General features: G+C 34.0%; 1 pseudogene; it reads right to left on the reverse strand.

Moving 5' to 3' along the window:
• Positions 1-1,774: 1,774 nt before the first annotated feature.
• Positions 1,775-23,138, reverse strand: LOC149577919 (UDP-glycosyltransferase 92A1-like; annotated as a pseudogene).
• Between the last annotated feature and the right edge of the window lie 488 nt (positions 23,139-23,626).

Genomic DNA, 23,626 nt, shown 5'->3' on the forward strand with positions numbered 1-23,626 from the left:
AGCATGGTTACCAAAGAAATGTAGGGAAGATTTCAATTTTCCCAATTCTTGAAGAAAATCACAATAGTCAACTAAACCCAAAGAGAAATTTTTTGAGAATGGGAAACTTTAAGTGAGGAATCATCAAAAAATCACCTTTGAACTTGCTAAAGTAATTCTTTTCAACCTTGTGAATCCTCTATCCTACATATCTTTACAGATAATATTCAAAATGAAAGTGAACTCACCTTTAAAGATGAGTTTGTGAGGATGTGAATAATTAATCAACATGGAGAATGAAATTTTGGTAAGATTTACTTATCTAACAATTTATTACACCAAGATTCTTTGTAGTAATTGTCATAAATGAATATCCTTTCATCCTTACAACTTTTTACTTCCTCATAATTACCTTGTCATTTTCTTGAGTCTTGTTTTAAGGGAGATTTCCATTTAATTATTTCAAATAAAATTAACTTCATCATAATAGACCTTTTTATCGTTAAACCATGTGCTATCATTTCTTTGCTTACATCATCTAGAGGAAAGCAGGGTCCACTTTCACATTCATGATTTTTAGTCTCCCTTGGCTTTAACACTTGTTTTTACTTAGTCTCACTCATCGTTTAGGAGAATGCTCTTGAAGTGTCAAACTATTTTCAACTAGTTTGAACCAAGTTCAAAGTGGTTCAGCGGGTTCAAAAGTTCCAACAAGTTCGATAGTTTAGAAAGTTCAAAAGTTTAGAACTTTGGTTAAATGAACAAGTTTTGACTAACAACAAGCTAAGAGAAATATTTAGCTTTAGGAAAACTTGCAAGTTATGTACTTAGGATAATTTAGGCTAAAGGGGAAATCAAACCAAAGGTTTTAAAGGAAATAGAAATCAAAATAAAGGTGACTCTCCAAAAAATACATGAACTAACACATTGAAAAGTCGCATATTTCTCTTAGGCCTGTGAGAAAAAAATTGAATTTGAAACAATATTTTCTACAACTTTGTAAATTGTGTATTTTTTTTGCTGAGGTTACAACAATTTTGTGATTTTTTCTTGTTAAGGTTGCAAATTTCTCTCATAAGCATGTGAGAAAATGAATGGATTTGAAAATAATCTATCCTTAAAACAAATTGATTTGAAATAATTTGTTGTGCAACTTTCAAATTTCTTTCAAGCCTCCGAGGAAAAGAATAGATTTAAATTAATATGTTGCATAGCTTCCCACATTGTCAATTTGAAATGATTTGTTTGAAATATTTTTGTAGAGTTGATTTGAAAATGTGTTATTTGATTTGGTGATTTGTTTTTTTCGATAATGAGATTGCTCCATGCTTGGAGATGTGTTCATGGAGGCATGAGTCATTAGTTTTATCATAGAGGCAAGTTTCCAACACTGTAAACAACATGAACAACATTCTAGAGGTTTGGAAGTAGTTTTTGGAATTTAATTTTTAGAAATTTTTGTATTAATATATTAATTTTACCCCTAGAAAAATGTGGGAAGTCAATCGAAATTAATGAGTTAATGGGTAGAAATTATTTTAAAATAAATTAATTTTTGAATTTAAGAATACAATAACTTTAGGTATAAAAATTAATTTGTGAACCACAACCAAAAATATTAACTCCATGCCTTTAGTTATAAAAAATTAAATTTTGAACCACAACCAAAAACATTAGTTTTGTGTCTTATAGATAAGACATGGACTAATAAAAGTGTTTCATTTCATCACAAGACTTTTCACTAATACCACATCCCAAACACAAAAATCCCCATGAAAAAAACAACAAAACTACTTCATGGACTATAGGATTGAGGTAACAAAAGCAAGAGATTTACTTCATTTACGAAGTCATCAATGTTCGCAATTGACGAAGCCTTGCATGCATTTTCATCTGCAAAAACTACAATCCTCACAATATCTCTCAGTTGCCTCACCCTTTTCTGCATCTCACTTCCCAAGTAGCCATCCATGAACAACCTCATAATCTTCTCCACCTTACTTTGTCAAATTATCCCTCCATGCCCCTAAAAATATTGATGCTCATGCTGACTTCCTCCTCCAAAAGCTTAGAATTATAAAATTGATCCAATGCAATGGGCCACCCAATCATAGGCACACCTTCGCTCAGGCTCTCAAGCATAGAATTCTATCCACAATGGCTTAGAAATCTGTAGGTTGAATAATGAGAAAGGATAAGAAATTATAGCATCCAACCCATTAGAAGAAGCTCTTGTTTCAACTCCATCATTCTCCCTTCAAATCCTTCTATTAGAAAGTCATTCAATGCATTAGTTACTCCAATGGGAGGATGAATGGCCCAAATAAAGGTCAGTCAAGAAGCTTCAATGATCAAAGCCAAAGTGTCATGTCTCTCTTGTCAACATGCATAGACATGCTTATTTGGATCCTTATGTGGTGATCAAGACAAAGTTAGATTGGTCAACTCTTTTGTTTGACGATAATTACAAAATATTTAAGTTAATTTTATAAGTTTCTAACTTAATTTCATTTCTAAGGATGGATTAATGATTAATTTATGCATAGATGGATGTTACGTGGTGTCACATTTCATTTTTATATGATGTTAGGTTATGTCACTCATGATTATATCTAATGATGTATTTAATTATACTATTTGAGTTACTAATTCGTTATATATTGCAAGTGTTTGAGTGGTTGTAGTTTTGAAGGTATGAGAGTGTGGTTGAGGTAGAGAGGGTTAGCCTCTCCGAAGGGGATGAGTTAGGGGATCTCAAAACCACACCCACACACCACTTGAGAATTAGATGTTGGAGTTGATGAAAGCCAACTCCAAAGACACCCAAGATCACCTGCATGCGAAAACCTGTCAAAGAGAAGCCAAGGAGAGGAAGAGCATGGAGCAAGGGTAAAACCCTAAACAGACATGAGAGACAATATGTGCAAACACAAGAAGAAAATGTATTTACAATATGCACAATGCCTTTATGTTATGTTATGTTGAAAATACAAAGAGGGAGAGTTTGCTTATAAAGACCTCAAGGAAGCTTGTAGAACAAGCTAGAAGGTGGTAGAAGATAAGGATGACAACTCAACACACATCCACAAAAGGTGGAACATGCTAGAAGGGAACAAACTCTTGTGTTGTCAACAACTAACCACCACATGCATTAAATACAAAATATTAAATAAATGCATTTACCTAAGTAAGCTTAATTAATAGAATAAATAATTAATAATTAATTAATTATTTACTCTAACACCCCCCCCTTAAGTGCAACTTAGGGAAATGCCTTAAGCTCACAAAACTAAGATGAATGCAGAATGGGTCTCGAAAATGAGGCCATTTTAGGTACCCAAGTACAATGCAATAAAATGCAAACTTTGTAAGTGGGGAAAGAGAGAAAACCACGTGGGAAAAACCCTCCCCCAAAAATAGGTAACCTAGTGAAGAACTGAAGAAGCCTCCAACTAGGGAAATGTCCCCTAAAACAAGAACAAGAAGTGATCATGAAGAAGCATCACTGAAGCATGAAGAAGCCACAAATCTGCCAAATTGCTGATCTGAAGAACCTCCATGGAAGAAGAAGGCACAAATTGAGCATGTCTATATGGTAGATGATCCATCTCACTGAAATGCATAGGTAGCCAGCCACTATAATTGCCTTGTATATAGGATCAACTACTCAATACATAGTTCACACTATTGAACCATCAAACCACGGATGCATTAGAACAATAACATAACCCCCCTTAATGCAGACGGGGTGTGATGACAGGCAACTGAGAAGGTGGGCCAAAGTCTCCTGCAAATGAACCAAGAACGACGAGAGAGGGAAAGAGGTATAGACACCTATAAAGACACGATCAAACAGACTCTGCATGGGGCTAATGTCATGGAAGGGACACTCACTTGACAAAGGGAGAATGCCTAAAACAGCAAACAACTATCCACCCCATGGTGCTTTATGAAAATGGTGCATGTACAACTGACTCAAAACAATGTTCATAATCCCCAGAATGCAAAAGTGGCACTTTATCTCAGTGCCATACAAAAAATTGCTTCAAAATGATAGCTACAATGATCAAAACTAAAAATAAGTTGCAACAAAATAAAGTATAACTAAAAACAAGAGAAACCATGCCAGGAAAATGATCCTCGGGCCTAAAACACTCAAAATATCCACCATATAGAAAAAAATGCCAAAATTATGATAGAAAGAGCATGGGCAAAAAAATCAAGAAAAGGACCACATTTCTGAAAAGGTGATAGAACCAGCTTTCCAAAAATATAAAGTTTTCAAAAAACGGGCATGGGATGCAAAAGATATGCTTGCCGGAGTCAAAAACATAACTTCAGACTTTAACTAAAAAAATTGGCAATGAAAAGGCATCAAAACCTAAAAATTCTTGCACCAAAGTCTCCATCTTAGAACTAGCTTTCTGGTGCTTCTTTTGGATCGGAAAAATACCTCCGTATGCTCAAGTTATGGCCAAAAAATAAAGAGTAGGTCCAAAATGACCCTGAAGGAGAGGTGCAAGAAGGATGCTGATGACATGCTGATGTCATCATTTTACTGCAAAAAATTTGACGACCATGTGATTGTCACCACAAAAAAAGAAGCCACGTGGTAGTGGCATGTGGATGCCATGTGGCAAGAGGCTGATGTAGCAAGTGCCACGTGGCACCTGCGCCACGTGTCACGCGTAGAATGCGCACTGACTATGTAGAAAAGCTGAGTGGGTGGGCTGATGGAGTAGACATGTAGATGGTAGAGGTGGCCACAATTGGAGCTGAGGGAAACTAGCGGTAGAGTGGCATCAAAAATTGAATAGCTGGTGAGGTGGCACAGAGCTCCAGCCGATGGTGGAGGTTGGGCAGCGGCGCAGACAGTGGAGGCAGAGGAGGGGGCTAGTGACGGCGGAGCGGGGCAGAAACTGAAGTAGAAGAGTTACAGACGCAACCAAAGGAGTTGGGCAGGGGCAGCCCCGAGGTGGCTGCTAGGCGGTGCCACGATGGTGCACCCTGCGCCCCTTTTTAAATTTTTTTAAAATTGCCATGCATCCGTACGATCTGTATGGAAAGCCCCTTGAACAAATTTTTTTACCTCCCGGAGCTCTATCTCCAAAAAATGACAAGTTTTATATGAATCCTGACTGCAAATGATCTTCTGGATCCAATGGTGATGTTTGTTTTGCCCCAATGTGCTCTAAAAATTTGTTGATCCCCTAATTTGAAGAAAAAATGCACAAACAAACTAGGGTTTGTGACTTCAAATCACGGCTTCAAAATTCTTCAACCAAGCTGTAGCAGGAAGGCTCTGATACCATGTTGGAGTTGATGAAAGTCAAATTCGAAGATGCCCAAGATCACCTACATGCAAAAACTTGTCAAAGAGAAGCCAAGGAGAGGAAGAGCATGGAGCAAGGGTAAAACCCTAAATGGACATGAGAGACAATATGTGCAAACACAAGAAGAAAATGTATTTACAATATGCACAATGCCTTTATGTTATGTTATGTTGAAAATACAAAGAGGGAGAGCTCACTTGTAAAGACCTCAAGGAAGCTTGTAGAAAAAGCTGGAAGGTGGTAGAAGATAAGAATGACAACTCAACACACATCCACAAAAGGTGGAACATGCTAGAAGGGAACAAACTCCCGTGTTGTCAAAAACTAACCACTACATGCATTAAATACAAAATATTATATAAATGCATTTACCCAAGTAAGCTTAAGTAATAGAATAAATAATTAACAATTAATTAATTATTTATTCTAACATTAGATGCCTAATTAATGTTGCATTCTATTTTGTGTTAATCTAATTCTTGAATGTTTAAAACACAATGGAAAGGTTATTGATGGAAGCTTCCTATATGCTATGATAATATATTGTTATATTACTTATTACATCATTAATTGATAGGTTATTGATGAAAGCTTCCTCTATTTGAAACATAGTTGTATGTTATCATTCTTGTATATAGGTTGTTCACCAAGAAGGGGCAAGGTTAAGAGAAGCTACCTCATAGTCTCCATTATAGTTGACTCAAAGCTTTAAAAAGCACTAATAGTGGTGACCATTAAAACCTAAGGAAAATGTAGCACCCTTTGATTGAGTTTTCATTGTTTGGATCTGCCACAAATTAGGAAAGATTTTGTGTTTTCTTACATGATATTTCTTTCTTGATTGCATACGGGTTGCAATGAGTTTGAGCTATGCCTTCTTTCACTAGTGATTGGGAATAAATATAGTCTTCTTCACCCTTAGGCTCCTATTTTTGGCTGGCTATAGGATATCTAAAATATCCACAACCATGTACTCCAATGGGTTGCTCTTTTCAAGTCCACTTACCATATAATGGTTAGACATTTGAATGGAAATGTGAGTAAACCTTTCTATTAATAAGACTAACCCAATTGCTTATTTTAAAACACCAATCATACTTCTATATATTTCATGAGGAAAATATCTAAGATGTATTCTATTCTTCCTCTGTTATGGGGTTTTGAGGAAAGTAAGTTATGTGAGTTGTATTGGATTGTTGTTATACCATTTTCATGAAATCTCTATATTGTTTTTTTTTTTCATTTAGTAATCACATATTTAACATTGCTATATTAATGTGCTAGTTGTAGGCTCACAATTTATGTTGCTGCATGTTCAAAATACCTTGGGTTGGTGTTTTCTATAACTTCCAAAAACACTACTGTAGACCAAAACTCCACATATAATGGTGTGACCAAAATGGACTTGGCCTCTATTATACTATTGTTGCAATCAAATGCCATAATGAATCTCTATTTTATAACTATATTGTTGTGGCATACATATTGTATTTTGAATCTTTAAAATTCAGTATTACGATGGTCTTGATGAGAACATTTAGTGTTTCCATAGTAAGAGATGAGGATAATTTGTACAAAGAAAACTAAATGTTACACTAGACAACTATTAGGTTCCTTACTTTTGTTAAAAGGATCCAATACTCTAAATTATGGATAATGCTCATTGGTCTATGTACTGATTTAAGAGATATTGCCTCCTAAATTAGGAAATACTAAAACTTATTAAAAAAAAATGAGGTTGTTGAGTGCTAAATGACTATGTTAGTTGTAAATTCTTAATGACTAGTCCTAGTATTTGATGTTTATATCCTTTATGGAAGGGTGAAATGTGGCAAAAGGGAGGGTGGAGATGGATGCATTAGGTTTTGCTTCTCTCAACCTATCAGATTCTGAAAAGTAGGATTTATTATGTTTTCTCTCTCTTTTTGGTAATACTGATGAATTTTGTGCTTGGCCAAGCCATTTTGTATTGCATTTAAGTAACATGTTCTGACATATAGCCTATGCATGACTATGCTCACTTTTTGTTGCATATGTATAGATATGCTTATTTAAAATAAATTTATATGTGGGTAGATGTGTTACAATTTTTCTTTTACTGCATATGTGTAGATGTGTAGTGTTTTTTTCTTTTCCATACCATATTCTATGATTAGGCTAATAGGCACATGGTTGTATCTAGTATATTTCATGGCTACACCAGATCTATCTGATCCATCTTGTTCTAGGAAGCTAGGCTTCTTGTGATGGGGTTAGGGAATTATAAATGTCAAGAAGAATCTTGAGGGAGTATACACTCTGTGGTTGGCGAGGTAAAAGCACCTAGGTGACGCTTCTGTCTTAGATAGTAGATGGACGACATTAGATGGCTTTGGAGACTAGATACACTAAAGGACACATGAATTTTTTTGATAACCTTTCTTATGGTCTTGCAATTTTCATCTTAGAGATGATGAATAGTAACATTCAATTGATGTGATCTCTAATTATTAAGTAATGCAATCCTAAAATATTGAGATGTACTTTTCCTTATGTATAAGATGAACATACATTGTAATTCAACACCATATTTCATATGATGTAATGTTCATGCGATATAAAATAGCACCTTAGTGTTATACTGAATTTGTTAATAAACTAATTGTTTTTATCATATTAGTTAATGGATAATGAATGAGATCTTGACTTTTCAACTCTAGTTGTGATTGGTTTCTCTTTCACATTTTTTATTCTTATGTGATGTGGCATTTTTTATTAGGACATCATTCTTACATATGGTATTAGAGCTATGTTTAAATCCTAGGCCTTGGGCTACCATGCTAACTTGCACCCATGTGTGTCAAGTGTTTGAGTTATCACCATGGCCAAAATAGCTAATCATAGAGGTGGGTCTAGTAGTGGTGCATGAGCTAAGGAACCTAATGAGAGGTTAGATTAGATATTGACATTGTTGACCCAACAAGAGCCTTTTTTATAGCAACAAGGCCAAAGAATCAATAACATAGAGCATGAGGCTCAAGGTAGAAAAACTAACGAAGAGGCAATAAAAAATGATGAAGATCAGCACTCTAGAGCCATACATAAGTAGGAGGAGGAACTAAGGAATAAATTTGAGGATGATCTATTGGATGAGGCTCATAGGAGGTCTGAGGTAGAGCAGAAGGTCGATGATGACCGTTAGATTGCTCTCATTAATACTGATAGGTTATAAATAGTAGCTGACTTGAGAAAAGATCTCAAGAAAGTGACCTCACTAACATTTTATGGTAGAGCTTTAGGGGAAGATGTTGAGGCATGGATTACCAACACGGAGAAGTATTTCTTGGTGTGAAACTATACAGGAAAATTTAGAATAATTTGGGCCACATTTTAGCTGATGGGTGAGGTAGCTACCTGGTGGGATGGTGCAATGGCTAAAAAGAAATTTCAGCATGGGGAGGTAATGTGGGAAATTTTTTTGCATCTTTTCCACAAATAATGGTTACCTCAGCTATTCTATGACAAGAAATAATCAAATTTCTACAAGTTAGTTTAGGGGAACATGAATGTTACACATACCATGAACATCTTTGTCATTTGGTGAAGTATGTTCCTCAATATCAACATGATGAGCTATTTAGAGCTTGAAAATTTGTGATGGGTTTATGACTTTAGATATACAATGAGATCAAAATGTAGGAGTCTGAGACCATGGATTTTGCACTGCATAAGGCTCTTAAGAAGGAATAGAGACTGAAGGATGCTTCCTCATCTAAATCTTCCAAATAGAACTATAAAAGGAAGTTCCAAGACAACAAGTCTTATAAGGATAATAGGGGATATTAGGATGACAAGAAAAAAGGAAATGGAAAGAAACAACAAATCAAAAACATGAAGGATAAGGGATAGGACAATTCTAACAAGAATAGGAATAAGAAAAATTGGAACAATAACAAGAATCAAAACAATATAAATAAAAGAAATAGAAATAGAAGGAATGCAAATGATAGGGGTGAAAAGAATAGGAATGATGATAGGAGGGGCCCTAGGATAGGATTTTATGTATGTGGCGGTAACCACTTTGTTGCTAAGTGTCCATAATGATCTAAAAAGAGGGACTTTCCACCATAGCACCACATCCATGCTGTAGTTGATCATAGGCAAGCAAATTTTTAAGCCACTCCTATATAGATGACTAGTACACTATTTGGTTACCCTATTTCTATTCTTATAGATACTGGTGCTATTGAATGTTTTGTAGATCCCAATATAGTAGCTAAGATACCTATTAGGGCTAGTTTTATGGCTGAACCTTGGACTATAGAATATGGTAATAGGGCTGAACATAGGGTAGAACAATGCTTATTTTGCAGTGGGTTGGAACTCCCTAGCTTTCAAATAGAGTTAAACTTGTATGTAGCATCTTTGGGCTCATATGATGTCATCCTAGGAATCAACTAGTTAAGTAAACATAAATCCTTAGTTAATTGTTAGGATAAGGTGATCGAATGCCATAATATCACAGGTCACTCAGTGATGCTAAATAGTGTCAAACAATCATTTGAATGAAGAAAATTTTTAGCTATGCAATTGAAGAAAACAAAGAGGAAGGGATGCCAGTTATATGTTGTCCATGTCAAGAATTTGGAAGATATTCCACTTTGATTAGAGGATCATCCTATTTTGTAGGAATTTAGAGACATGTTTCTAGATGATTTTCTTGAACTACCCTCTAAGAGGGAGTTCAATTTCTCCATAAATCTTGTGCCAGGAGCATGACATCATTCAAAGGTTCCTTACCATATGACTTCCATAGAAATGTATGTGTTGAACACTTAACTACATGAACTCTTGGATAAAGGTTTCATTTGACCTAGTGTATCACCGTTGGGAGCTCCTATAATTTTCATTAAGAAGAAGGAAGGTACCTTAAGGTTGTGCATTTATTACCACATGCTAAATAAGGTGATCATAAAAAATTTATATCCTCTCCCAAGAATTGATGAACTATTTGATTAGATGAAGGGAGCAACCGTATTCTCTAAAATTGATTTGAGATCTGGATATCATTGAATTCAGATTTAGGATGAAGACATACCTAAGACAACATTTAGAACTAGGTATGGGCATTATGATTTTGTAGTCTTACCTTTTGGAGTGACAAACATGCCTGCTACTTTCATGAACCTGATGAACAATGTATTCAGAGACTGTCTCAACAAAGTCATGGAGATATCTATTGATGATATCTTGATATAATCCAAGAATTTATAAAAGCATGAAGAAAACTTGCATATAGTCTTGGAGCACCTGAGAGAGAGAAAATTGTACGGGAAGATCTCTGAGTGTTCATTTTATTAGAAAGAGATCCACTACCTAGGGCATATTTTATCAGCTGATGGCATAGCAGTGGAATCTGTAAAGATAAAAGCCATCCTTGAATTGCCAACTCTATAGAACATAACTGAAGTTAGGAGTTTTATGGGTCTTGCTAGGTATTATAGGAAATTTGTTGAGGGATTTTCTAGCATAGTAGTACCAATCACATCTCTCTAGGAAAAGGGCAAAAGGTTTGAGTGGACAAAAGCATATGAGAAAGCCCTTCAGTTGCTTAAGCAAAGGCTTACCACCGCTTCGATCTTGATTATACCAAATCCTAATGGACACTTTTTTGTCACAATAGATGCTTTAGGAGATGGGCTTGGGGGTGTATTAATGTAAGATAGGAAGGTTGTTGCCTACGAATCTAGGAAGCTCAAATTGCATGAACTAAACTATGTTCCTCATGATTTAGAACTAGCTATGATAGTACGTGCATTGCAGACGTGGTGACATTACTTGTTTGGGAAGCCATTTGAGCTTAAAACTGATCATATGGGGTTGAGGTATATTTTCATTCAACCTAATCTGAATGCCAAGCAGAGGTAGTGGCTTGAATTCCTCAGTGAATACAATTTTGGAATTGAGTATATTAAAGGAAAAGAGAAAAGGGTAGCAGATGCACTTAATTGTAGAAGGCATATCACCACTATCACTACATCTTGAACTCATATGAGAGAGTATATTCTTCAATACCTTCTTGGAGATACCCATTACGAATAGGTGAAGTCAGTATTGGACACCGATGCCTCTGATTCAAGATTTGTTAATTACTCTTTTGATGATGATGGTGTACTTAAGTACTAGAATAGGATATATTTTCACAACCATGAAGGGTTGGAAAAATTGTTGATCTCAAATTGGTTTTGATAATTGAGTGTCAACACAATTAAGCTTTTTACTAAGTTCATGCCCAACTAGTAACATATGCCAAGTATAATATGTATAGATGCTGAGTAAATCAAGTGCTAAGTAAATAGTAAGTGCCAAGCAATTCAAGTGCTAAGTGAACAATAGATGTAGAGAAAGTTCAAGTGCCGAGTTAGATAGAATTACAATATGTGTTGAGCATCAGTATTATCAAGTGTTGAGTAACACAGAATGGATCTAGTTGTTTATGATGGCACAAACAACTATGTAAATCATTTTTGCACCAACTAATGGATAGATCTTGAAGTTTTGAAGATAAGATCAAATCTATTTGGATTCCCTATGTGATCAACATGCAACCAATCAAAAAAATTGAAGGAATTGAGTAGGAAAAAATGAATGAATCTCAATCGTAGATTCATACCTAACCCTAAACCACCAAAGTATTTTTAAAGGGAGATGAAGCCCCATAATTAAAGTATGAGAGAGAGAATTAGAGAATGTATGTGAGGAGCTGATGCTAGCAAAGATTTCAAGGAATTGAAAGGGGTGAATTGATCAGTATAAATTCAAGGTGACTTAGAAGGATAGAATTACAGAATCAATTTGTAGAATAGAGGATCGAGGATACATCAATTTCATATTAGATTAGAAAGGATCAAGATGGACTAAATTGAGATCTAAAATCAGCAATACCAGATTATAAGTAGTCAGATCAAACATTCTACTGTCAGATCAAAGTTTGCACTGAGATTTGTTGGCTTTTTTGAGGTTTTAGAAGTTATCAACCTAGTTTCTTATTAGCTTGCTTTGCCCCCTTCTTCCACCCACATTCATAATTTTTTCAATGTGTTGATGCTTAAGCCATATCATCTTGAGATATCTCATGTGCTTGACTAGCATGTGTTTAAGGTACATGATCCAGGGTGATGGTAGTTAAGCCCACCTGATTCATTGAGTAGCATATCGTCAAGGTACGAGACAGGGACGTCCTCTAGTATAAGGTCCAATGGGAGCAATTTGGTGTATATAGTTCCACTTGGGAGGATGAGGAGGATTTATAGAAATCCTTTCCTCATATTTTTGTATGGCTTGTTTTATTTTAGCTAGATATCAATTTTGGATGTGTGTGCATGCTTATTTTTGTTGTGATTTTACATCAGGACAATGCCTTTTCCTAGAGGGGAGGGATGTTTCATCTCACTTGTCGACATGCTTGAAAATGCTTATTTGGATGCTTATATGATGATTGAGTCAAAGTTAGACTGGTCAACCCTTTTGTTTGAAGAAAAATTAAGAAATATTTAACTTGATTTCCTAAGTTTGTAACTTAGTTTCTCTTTTGAGGGTGGATTAGTGATTAATTGATGCACAGATGGATGTTATGTGGTGTCACATTTCATTTTATATGATGCTATGATATATGCCACTCATGATTATATTTAATGATGTATTTAAATATACTATTTGGATTACTAACTTATTGCTTGTTATGAGTGTTTGAGTGGTTGTAGGATCAAAGGGATGAGAGTGTGGTTGAGGTAAAGAGGGTTAGCCTCTTAGAAGGGGATGAGTAAAAGGATCTCACAGTTGCACCCACACACCACTTAAGAATTAGATGCTTAAATAATGTTGCATTCTATTTTGTGTTAATTTGATTCTTGAATGTTTAAAACATAATGGAGAGGTTATTAATGAAAGATTCCTTTATACTATGATAATCTATTATTATTTTACTTACGACATCATTAATTGATAGGTTTTTTATAACCAAAGGTGGGAAAATATATCTTTATTTTCTCTTTTTACATCCGAAGCATCTTACACATATGAGGGAATAACTAACAATACTATGCACATATTTAGGAAAAGGAAAGAATAATGCAATTGTGTCAGGTACAAAAAAAATCTAATATTATAAAAATAATAATTATTTTTACTTTGGGGGTGATGCCAATAGGAGAAAAATTTGGAAGTAGACAGAGGGAGTTTGGATTGAGCACGAAGGACAACATATTTTTCAGGTTCCCCTTTAAGTGCTAGTTAATCACATGTTACTTATTCAATGCATGGAAAACTCTAAAGATTTTGATTTTTGTAACTATATATTTGTCACCTAGTTGTTTTTGCAAGGATTTTAAGCATTATGTTATTTCACTTTGGAGAGGTCAATGTAATATTTTTATTCAATCACATGAGTGTAAATTTAAGCTATTGTAAAAATAGATACATTGTGAGGATCCTTGTACAAATATCAAATGTAAAAGATTTGTTTAATAATACCAAACAACACAGTAATGTCGGATCTATAGGTATGATACTAAACATTCAATATGTTATATTCATTTTGAAACATAGTTGTACATTATCATTCTTGTATGTAGGTTGTTCACTAGGAAGGGGCATGGTTAAGAGAAGCTACCTTGTAGTCTCCATTCCAGTTGACTCAAAGATTTAACAAGTACCAACAACGGTGACTGCTAAAACCTAAGGAAAATGTAGCACTCTCTAATTGAGTTTTCCTTGTTTGGGTCTGCTGCAAATTAGGAAAGATTTTCTATTTTTCTTATACACTATTTCTTTCTTGATTGCATATGGGTTGCAATGAGTTTGAGCTATGCCTTTTTTCACTAGTGACTGAGAATAAATATAGTCTTCTTTACCCTTAGGCTTTCATTTTTGGCTAGTTTTAGGATATCTAAAACATCCACAACCATCTACTCCAATGGGTTGCTCTTTTCAAGTCCACTTACCATATAATCGTTAGACATTTGAATGGGAATGTGAGTAAACCTTTTTATTAACAAGACTAACTTAGTTGTTTATTTTAAAACACCAAACATACTTCCACAAATTTTATGAGGAAAATATCTAAATTGGATTCTATTCTTCCCCTATTATGGGGATTTGAGGAAAGGAAATTATGTGAGCTGTATTGGATTGTTGTTATACCAATTTCATGAAATCTTTGTATTGTTTTGCTTTTGTGGTTAGTAACCATGTATTTAACATTGCTATATTAATGTAATAGCTATAGGCTTACAATTTATGTTGCTACATGTTCAAAATACCTTGTTTTGGTATTGTCTATAACTTCCAAAAACACTACTATAGATCAAAAATCCACATACAATGATATGACGAAAATGGACTTTTTCTTTGTGTTAAATCTCCATACTCTTATACTATTGTTGCAATCAAATTCCTTAATGAATCTTTATTTTACCACTATATTACTATGTCACACATATTGTGTTTCAAATATCTAAACTTTAGTATTACAAGGGTCTTGATGAGAACATTTAGTCTTGTCATAGTGATGTTAGAAATAATAGTCCACCAAGATAACTGGGCAGGGGGGGTGAATCAGTTATCCAATAATTAAAACATTTATCAACCTTAAACAATCCTATCCATTCAACCAAAGTAAAGAACAATCATAACAAGATGCACATAGACAATTACACTAGATATGCTAACTAGGGAAACCCTTGATCAGAGGGAAAACCCTTCTGGGAATGATGCCCATAAGATGATGTACTAATATAAATATTCCTTGTTAGAGGATGGACCATGTTAGGATTCTATTACAACATTTAGTACATATGATCCTTGTTAAGAGATTTTGAATCCTTGTTAGAAGATTCCAACCCTGTTAGGAGTTGTAAAAGATAGAAGGACCCATTTTCTAAATAGCTTTTGGGGCAAGACCACTGAACTTATTATCCAACTGATCTCTCAACTTTTCCTTGTAGAATAATTGTATGTACTATGCTTCAAACACTTTTCCTCTATCGTATCCAACCTATCAGACCTTGTAGACCATGTCACACACCTTGGATCCAAGTATCCAACTTTAGATCACTCAATAAAACCTTAGCAATAAAGTTTCCTTCACTTCTACTCTACTCTTCTCAACTTCATATTCTACTCTTTTTACTACTTATAATTACTTCTCTTCCATATAGCCAAACTTATGATAAAGGAAAATGTCCTTCCTTTATATCAAATCCATAAAAAAATTCCTTGAGCTGACGGTTACCTTCTTAATTAATTATTATAGGAGCACATTAATAACACGTTAGACTTAGTGATAACATTAATCTTTCACCTTATATCTTGAATATCTTTCCCTATATGTATCATTATGATGAGAAAACTTAACCACACCATCAACAACATGTCTTCTTGACATCTTTAACTTTGGCTTCTCAAAATAACAACTATGCTAAGAAATATAACAAGTTTACTAGAACATGCCTCAGTAAACTCTATCTCAGAACAATCTTTACTAAAACTTGCATAACTTCTTCCAAACTTAATATTTTATGCTTTTGAGGTTAGCTACATATACTAGACACTTAGTAGCATCTCTCTTTAACCTAACTATTTAATGTACTCAATGATTTGTCTATGCCAACTTGATCTTTCCGTTGTTCTTCTATTAGATACCACAAAAAACTTCTATGTGGACATCAATGCCAAATACAGTCATGAATGTAACATATCATCATGATAATGATTGTATCATAATTATACAATACTCTCCCATAGGAATATCATCGACATTCATGCTTCCAATAATCTCCCCCTTTGGCATTGATGACAACATAGATAAAAAAACATCTAGTTCCAAGAATACCAACTGCAAAAGACTGTTAACCTTGCTTTTCAAATCCTCTTCATCAATCATTCTCCCCCATTGATATACCTCAATGTCCTTTACATCAAACTATTTTCCATACTATACTTCTCCCTTCAATGTACTCAAATTGTTTTTCATGCTAAACTTCTCCCCCATTGACATCAATGTCAAAGGTTTCAATAACCATCAAACTCTGCAACAACTGATTCTTACTCACCTCAAGTGTCCAAAGACACTATTCAAAAACAACATCCAATAAGAGTCCTAGATGAATCTATCCATCATAGATACTCCCCCATATAGGAAGCATCAACATTTAGTCTAGAAAAATAATAGTGCTCTGTTACACTGGACTGATGCACTCTTGCATCTTTTACTCTAATGTAGGAAGGGGCATAACCCCTAACATACCTCACAAATACTCAAAAGTCTCTTTGGGAAGAGGCTTAGTGAAAATATTTGCAATCTTCTCTTTAGTGCTCACATACTGCAATATAATTTCCTTTTCTACAAATTTCTTTCTCAACATGTGATACTTGATAGAAATGTGCTTGGTCTTAGAATGCAACACTAGATTCTTAGACATATTTATTGTGCTTGTGTTGTCACAATGTATGACAATAGGTTCATTGATTTATATCCTTATATCCTTCAACATTTGCTTCATTCAAACAACTTGATTACAATTTTTTTTTGTTGCAGCATATTTTGTTTTTGCTATACTTTGTGAGGTACAATCCTACTTCTTGCTTAGCCAAGAAACCAATCTTCCTCTAAGAAAGAAGGCTTCACCACTAGTCCTCTTTCTATCATTCATAATGCCTACCCAATTAGCATTAGTATAAGCACATAAAGTAAAATCATTAGACTTAACATACCAAAATCCAAACTTTGGTGTTCCCTTTAGGTATCTAAATATCCTTTTGACTACTACATAATGTGCTTCTCTGGGATCAGCTTGGAATCTTGTAACAATTCCAACTATATTTTCTATAAGTGGCCTTGTGTGAGTCAGATATTGCAATCCTACGATCATAGATTTGTACTTTTTCTACTCAATAGTAGTTGTCTCAGCCCTTGTAGATAACTTGTGTCCAGTTACCATAGGTGTTCCAATGGGTTTACATGTTTCCAAACCAAACCTTTTCAGTAAATCTTTCAAATACTTAGTCTAAGAAAGAAATATTCCTTCTTTATCCTATATAATTTGTAATCCTAAAAAATATTTCATTTCTCCTATCATACTCATTTCAAATTCTTTCTTCATTTCTTCTACAAACTTGTCACTTTCATCATCATTTCCTCTAGATATGATATCATCAACAAATATTACCAAGATCATCAATCCATCATCAATTTCTTTCTAATAGATATTTCTATCTACCATACCTTTGCTATATCCAAGCTTTGTAAAATTCTTGTCCAACCTTGCATACTAGGTTCTAGGTGCTTTGTTGAAGCCATACAATGCTTTCTTTAGTCTACATACTATGTCCTTGTCATTTGTCAAAGGACAACCTTCAAGTTGTTCTATCTATACCTCTTCTTCAACTTCTCCATTTAGAAATGCTAACTTGACATCCATTTGATATACTTTGAATTTCTTATATGCTACATATGCTAAGAATAACCTTCTTCTATTCTATCCATAGGAGCATAGGTCTCATCATAGTCTATTCCTTCTCACTATAAGTAACCTTTACATACCAATCTTTCCATGTTCCTTACAACTTCACCTTGTTCATTCATCTTTTTTCTGAATACCCATTTAGTTCCTATCAATTTCTTGTCTATTGATCTGGGGACCAATTTCTATGTCTTATTCTTTAATATCTGATCCAATTCCTCTTTCATAGATTGCTTCTAATGGTCATCTTTGCATGCTTCATCTGCATTCTTAGGTTCAACTTGAGATATAAAACATAGTTCTTCATTGATTCTACTTCGTGTCATCACACTTTTATCTCTACTTCTGATGATTTGCTCAGGTGGATGATTCTTTGTCATATTCTTACCTAAAGTAGGAGTTGTTATCTCAACTCTTGGCTCTATTTAAGTTTTCTAAGCTTTGTTCCTACGTTCTCTCTCCTTCATTCTATAAATCATTGTTAGACTCAAGGAATACTTAATCATTCCTTCGTTTAATAACAACATCATCATCTAAATTGTAATCAACTATTCTTTCTTGTATCTTGAATTTCTCATCAAATCTTACATTTGCACTTTCCATAATAGTCTTATTTCTCAGATTATAACATCTATAAGACTTTCTTTTCAATTAATAACCAAGAAACATACCGTCATCACTTCTAGCATCAAACCTACCAATATCATCATCTGTTTTGATAACACTTACTGCCAAAAATTCTAAAATACTTAACTGTAGGTGAGTGACCAAACCATAGTTCATAAAGGGTCTTGTTTGTGTCTTTCTTGACCTATACTCTATTCATAGTGTAGACTATTGTATTCATAGCTTCTCTCCAAAACATCTTGGATACGTCATTCTTAGCTAACATAGCTCTTGTCACTTATGTTATTGATCCATTTCTTCTTTTTGAGCTATACCATTTTGTTTAGGGGTTCTCAGAGCTCATAAATGTCTTTTGATTCCATTAGCTTCACAAAATATGTTAACCTCATTTGAAGTAAACTCTCATCTTCTATATGATCTTAAACATTCTTCATGCCTAATTCATTATTAACTCTATTCTTGAATGTCTTGAACTTATCAAATGCCTCATATTTTTCTTTAAGAAATGCAACCCACATCATTCTAGAAAAGTCATCAACTAAATTTATCAAATAACTTTCACCATAGAACCTTTAGTATTCATAGGACCACTAAGATTTGTCTATAAAATCTCCAATTTTGTTGTAGCAATAAACTTCCTGCAGGGAAAAGTCCTGTTATGCTTTGCCAAAACACACTCCTTGCAAATTATGTTAGTAGGTTTGACAATCTTAGGAAAATCTTCAACTACAAACATACTACTGGTCTTTACAATACTGTCAAAGTTTATATGAAAAAATCTCTTATGCCATAACCAAGTGTGATCTACCTTTGCAACCAAACATGTCATTTCAATAGGACTCAATTGAAATATATTACCTCTAGATCTGGTTCTTGTTCAATTTACCTTTCCATGTTCTTATCTGATCATGCATGTCTTTACTAGTGAACTACAACTGATAACCTTTATCCACTAGTTGTCTAATTACATCCTCAGTGTTAGTTTTACCATCAAGATTTATAGATCCAATACCTTTAACTTGGCATGTTGCACTATTTCCAACTCTGATAATGCCTCCATCCTAAGTTTTGAATTCAAAAAACTTGTTCATATCACTAGTTTGATGATGTGAACAACCACTATCAATTATCCAATTAGATTTCTTTTTCAACTTGTGACACCACAATTACTTTCTTTGGACTTTCTTCTTTAATAGCTACAACTCCAATTTTATTATCACTAGCACTTACTACTTGTTCATCAGAATCATCTTCTTCATTTGCATACAAACATTCTCTATCTCTTCTAGGTTTGAAATTTCCTCTATACTATTTCTCTCTTTTAGGACACTTAGACGCATAATGACCAAATTCATTACAAGTCCAACATTTAAATATTTTCTTAGCATATTTTTCTCTTCTTAATAGAAGGGCTACTCCTTCTTTAATCTTTCTATCCTCATCAGATCTGCTGCTACTAGCAAAGTCTTCTCTAGCACTTGTGCTCCTTGATAAAATAGGTCAAATATTCAAGGCACTGAAAGTTGTTTCTATTTTGGTCAACTCTTCAGACTATCTAAGCTCATTCTCAACTACTTCAAGTCTTCTAAGTAATGTCTCCTTTGTGAAATCTTTGGTACAAGATATCAACAACTGTATCATTTGAGCTACTGACTTAAATGGTGGTGTTAAGCTCTTCAATATCTTCCATATAATCTCATCATCTTCTTTGGTTCCTCCTTGAGATTTAATATGTACAATAATTTTTGATATTCTATCTACATATGTTCTTACTGATTCACCTTCCATCATTTTAGCATCTTGAAATGCACAAATCCAACTTTGTAGCCTCAATTTCTTAGAATGTTCATCACCTTCAAACCTAGTTTCCAAAGCTTTCCAAATCAAATGTGAAGCAACAAGTAACTTGACCTAATTGTATTCAATTTTAGGAAGTGTAATCAATAGTGCTTCTCTAGCTCTCATGTTGCACATAAACAGATCTCTTTTTTCCTTAGTAAAAGTTTCCAAATCTTTTTCATCAATGACTATCTTTGATGATTTTGTCAAGATCCAATATCTTGGACCCATACACAATAGACGTGTCTTCATCTTTTCCTTCCAATTGTGATTATTTGTTCCATCAAACTTTGGACTATCTTTCTTGAACATGCTTTCCATGGATCTCCCAAATTGTTAGACTTTATCTTCAAGGACCTAAAGCTCTAATACCAATTGTTAGAAATAATAGTCCCCCAAGATAATTGAGTAGGGGGGTGGGGGGGAGGATGTTGAATTAGTTATCCAATAATTAAAACATTTATCAACCTTAAGTAATCTTATCCATTCAATCAAAGTAAACAACAACCATAACAAGATGCACACAAACAATTGCACCATATGTTAACTAGGGCAACCCTTGATGAGAGGGAAAACCCTGGTGGGAATGATGCCCATTAGATGATGTACTAATATAAATATTCCTTGTTAGAGGATGGAACCTATTAGGATTCTATTACAACATGTAGTATATATGAGTCCTTGTTAGAAGATTTTGAATCTTTGTTAGAAGATTCCAACCTTGTTAGGAGTTGTAGAAGATAGAAGGACCCATTTTCCAAACAACTTTTGGGGTAAGACCATAGAACTCACTATCCAACTGATCTCTCAATTATTCCTTATAGAATAATTGTATGTACTATACTTCAAACTTCTTTCCTCTATGTTGTCAACTGGACCAATCACTGCCAGACCTTGTAGACTAATTCATGAACCTTGGATGCAAGTATCCAACTTCAAATCACTCAATAAAACCTTGGTAATGAAGTTTCCTTCCCTTTAACTCTACTCTACTCAAGTTTGCATTTCGCTCTTTGTGCTACTTACAATTACTTCTCTTCCATATAGCCACAATTATGATAAAGGAAAATATCCTTCCTTTGTATATAATCCATGAAACAATTTCATTAGTTGGTTGTTACACCATCTCAATCAATTATTATAGGACCACATTAAGAACACATTACACGTAGTGATAACATTAATCTTTCTCCTTGCAACATGAACATATTTTTGTACACATATCATTATGATGAGTGAACTTAACCATGTTATCAACAACATTCTTCTTCACATCTTTAACTTCAAATTCTCAGAATAAAAAATCTTCTAAGAGATATAAAAAGTTTACTAGAACATGCCTCTATAAAATCTATCTCATAACAGTAGGCATCTTTTAGGTTCCTTACTATTGTTAAAAGGATCCAATACTCTGTATTATGGGTAATGTTTATTAGTCTATGTACTGATTTAAGTGATATTGCCTCCTAAATTAGGAAATACTAAAACTTATTAAAAAAAAATGAGGTTGATGAGTACTAAATGACAGTGTTAGTTATAAATTCTTAATGACTAGTCCTAGTATTTGATGTTTATATTTTTTATGGAAGGGTGAAATGTGGCAAAATAGAGGGTGGAGATGGATGCATTAGGTTTTTACTTCTCTCAACCTGTTAGATTTTAAAAAGTAAGATTCATTACATTTTGTCTTTCTTTTTGGTAATGCTAACAAATTTTGTGCTTGGCCAGGTCATTTTGTATTGCATTTAAGTATGTTATTTTGACATGTAGTATGTGTGTGACTATGCTCAAATTTTCTTGCATATGTGTAGATATGATTTATTTAAAAGAAATGTACATGTGGGTAGATGTGTTACAATTTTTCTTTCATTACATATGTGTAGATGTATAGTGCTCTTTTGTTTTTTCTACTATATTTTGTGATTAGGATAATAGGCATATGGTTACATGTAGTATGTTTCACGGCTGCACTAGTTCCATCTGATCCATTTTGTTCTGAGAAGCTAGGGTTCTCATGCTAGGGTCTGGGCATTCTTCATGTTAGGAAGAATCCCATGGGAGTAAACACTCTATGGTTGGTGAGGTAAAAGTGACTAGGCCACACTTCCTTCTTAGATAGAAGATGGATGACATCTAATGACTTTGGAGACTAAATACATTGAAGGACACATGACACGTTTTAGTAACCATTTTGATGGTCTTGTACTTTTCATCTTAGTGATGATGCATGGTAACATTCAATTGATAAATCTATGATTATTGAGTAATGTAATACTAAAATATTGAGATGTACTTTTCCTTATGTATAAGATGGGCATACATTGTAATTCAATACCATAGTTTATACAATATAATGGTCATGCAATATATATCAACACCTTAGTGTTATGCTAAATTTGTTGATAAACTAATCATATTTATCTTATTAGTTAATGGATAGTGAATAAGGTCTTGAAATTCAAGTTTGGTTGTGATTGGTTTCTATTTTGTATTTTTTTCATTCTTCTATAATGTGACATCTTTGATTAGGACATGGTTCTTACACAAAGTCTCCATTTGATGGTAGGAGGTTCTGACCATGGTGCCAAAGGAAATGTAAAGAATTATGAGGGAGGACATGAGTTGAGCCATGTGACACAAAAATCATTGATAAGAGAATCAATGTAGCAACCATGGGCTCCATTGGAAGCATTAGGGAAGACACGACCCACAATCTAGACATGTCTGCTACTTCTGCTTCGCAAATGGTCCATGAATTTTGACTCCAAATAGTGGAAAGTATTGAGAAGAGTTCCCAGCTATTGATATTCCTTGGTATTTGGCATTTCAAGAAGAGGTGTCATGGGTCCTTTCCATCCATCAACCTCAGGCATGTATTGTAAGAGGTTCCAAGAGTTGCATGTATTGTAACTAGCAGTTGCACCATAAAAGGTGCAAGGAGTATGCCGATAGGTTGTAGTTGTGAAAGCAATATTTAAATGATAAGAGATATTGTGGAATAGTGATTTATACTATTTCAATTAATTTCAACAAATTATAAAATGGTGTCCCAATTGATATATATGAGACACTAAGAAAGAAACAAAAGAACAACTATGGATGGAAATTAAGATGAATCTTGAACAAAGAAAGTATAAGCATTTGCATGTCATTGGGTTTAAATAATAACATATTACATACATTATGTTTTTTATTATGTTAACATACTTAGGAAATTAATATTAAGTAAATATGACTCTAGATCTTAATAGAATAAAACTTGTATCTGCATAAAAAAACTAGATACATGCAAAACTAAATTTCTTGCTAAAATTAATTCTATAAAAAAACTAGAGATGTCTACTATAA

Source organism: Cupressus sempervirens, chromosome 1 (assembly GCF_028749045.1).
Source record: "Cupressus sempervirens isolate cs-2001-9-10 chromosome 1, ASM2874904v1, whole genome shotgun sequence".
Classification (NCBI taxonomy): Eukaryota; Viridiplantae; Streptophyta; class Pinopsida; order Cupressales; family Cupressaceae; genus Cupressus; species Cupressus sempervirens.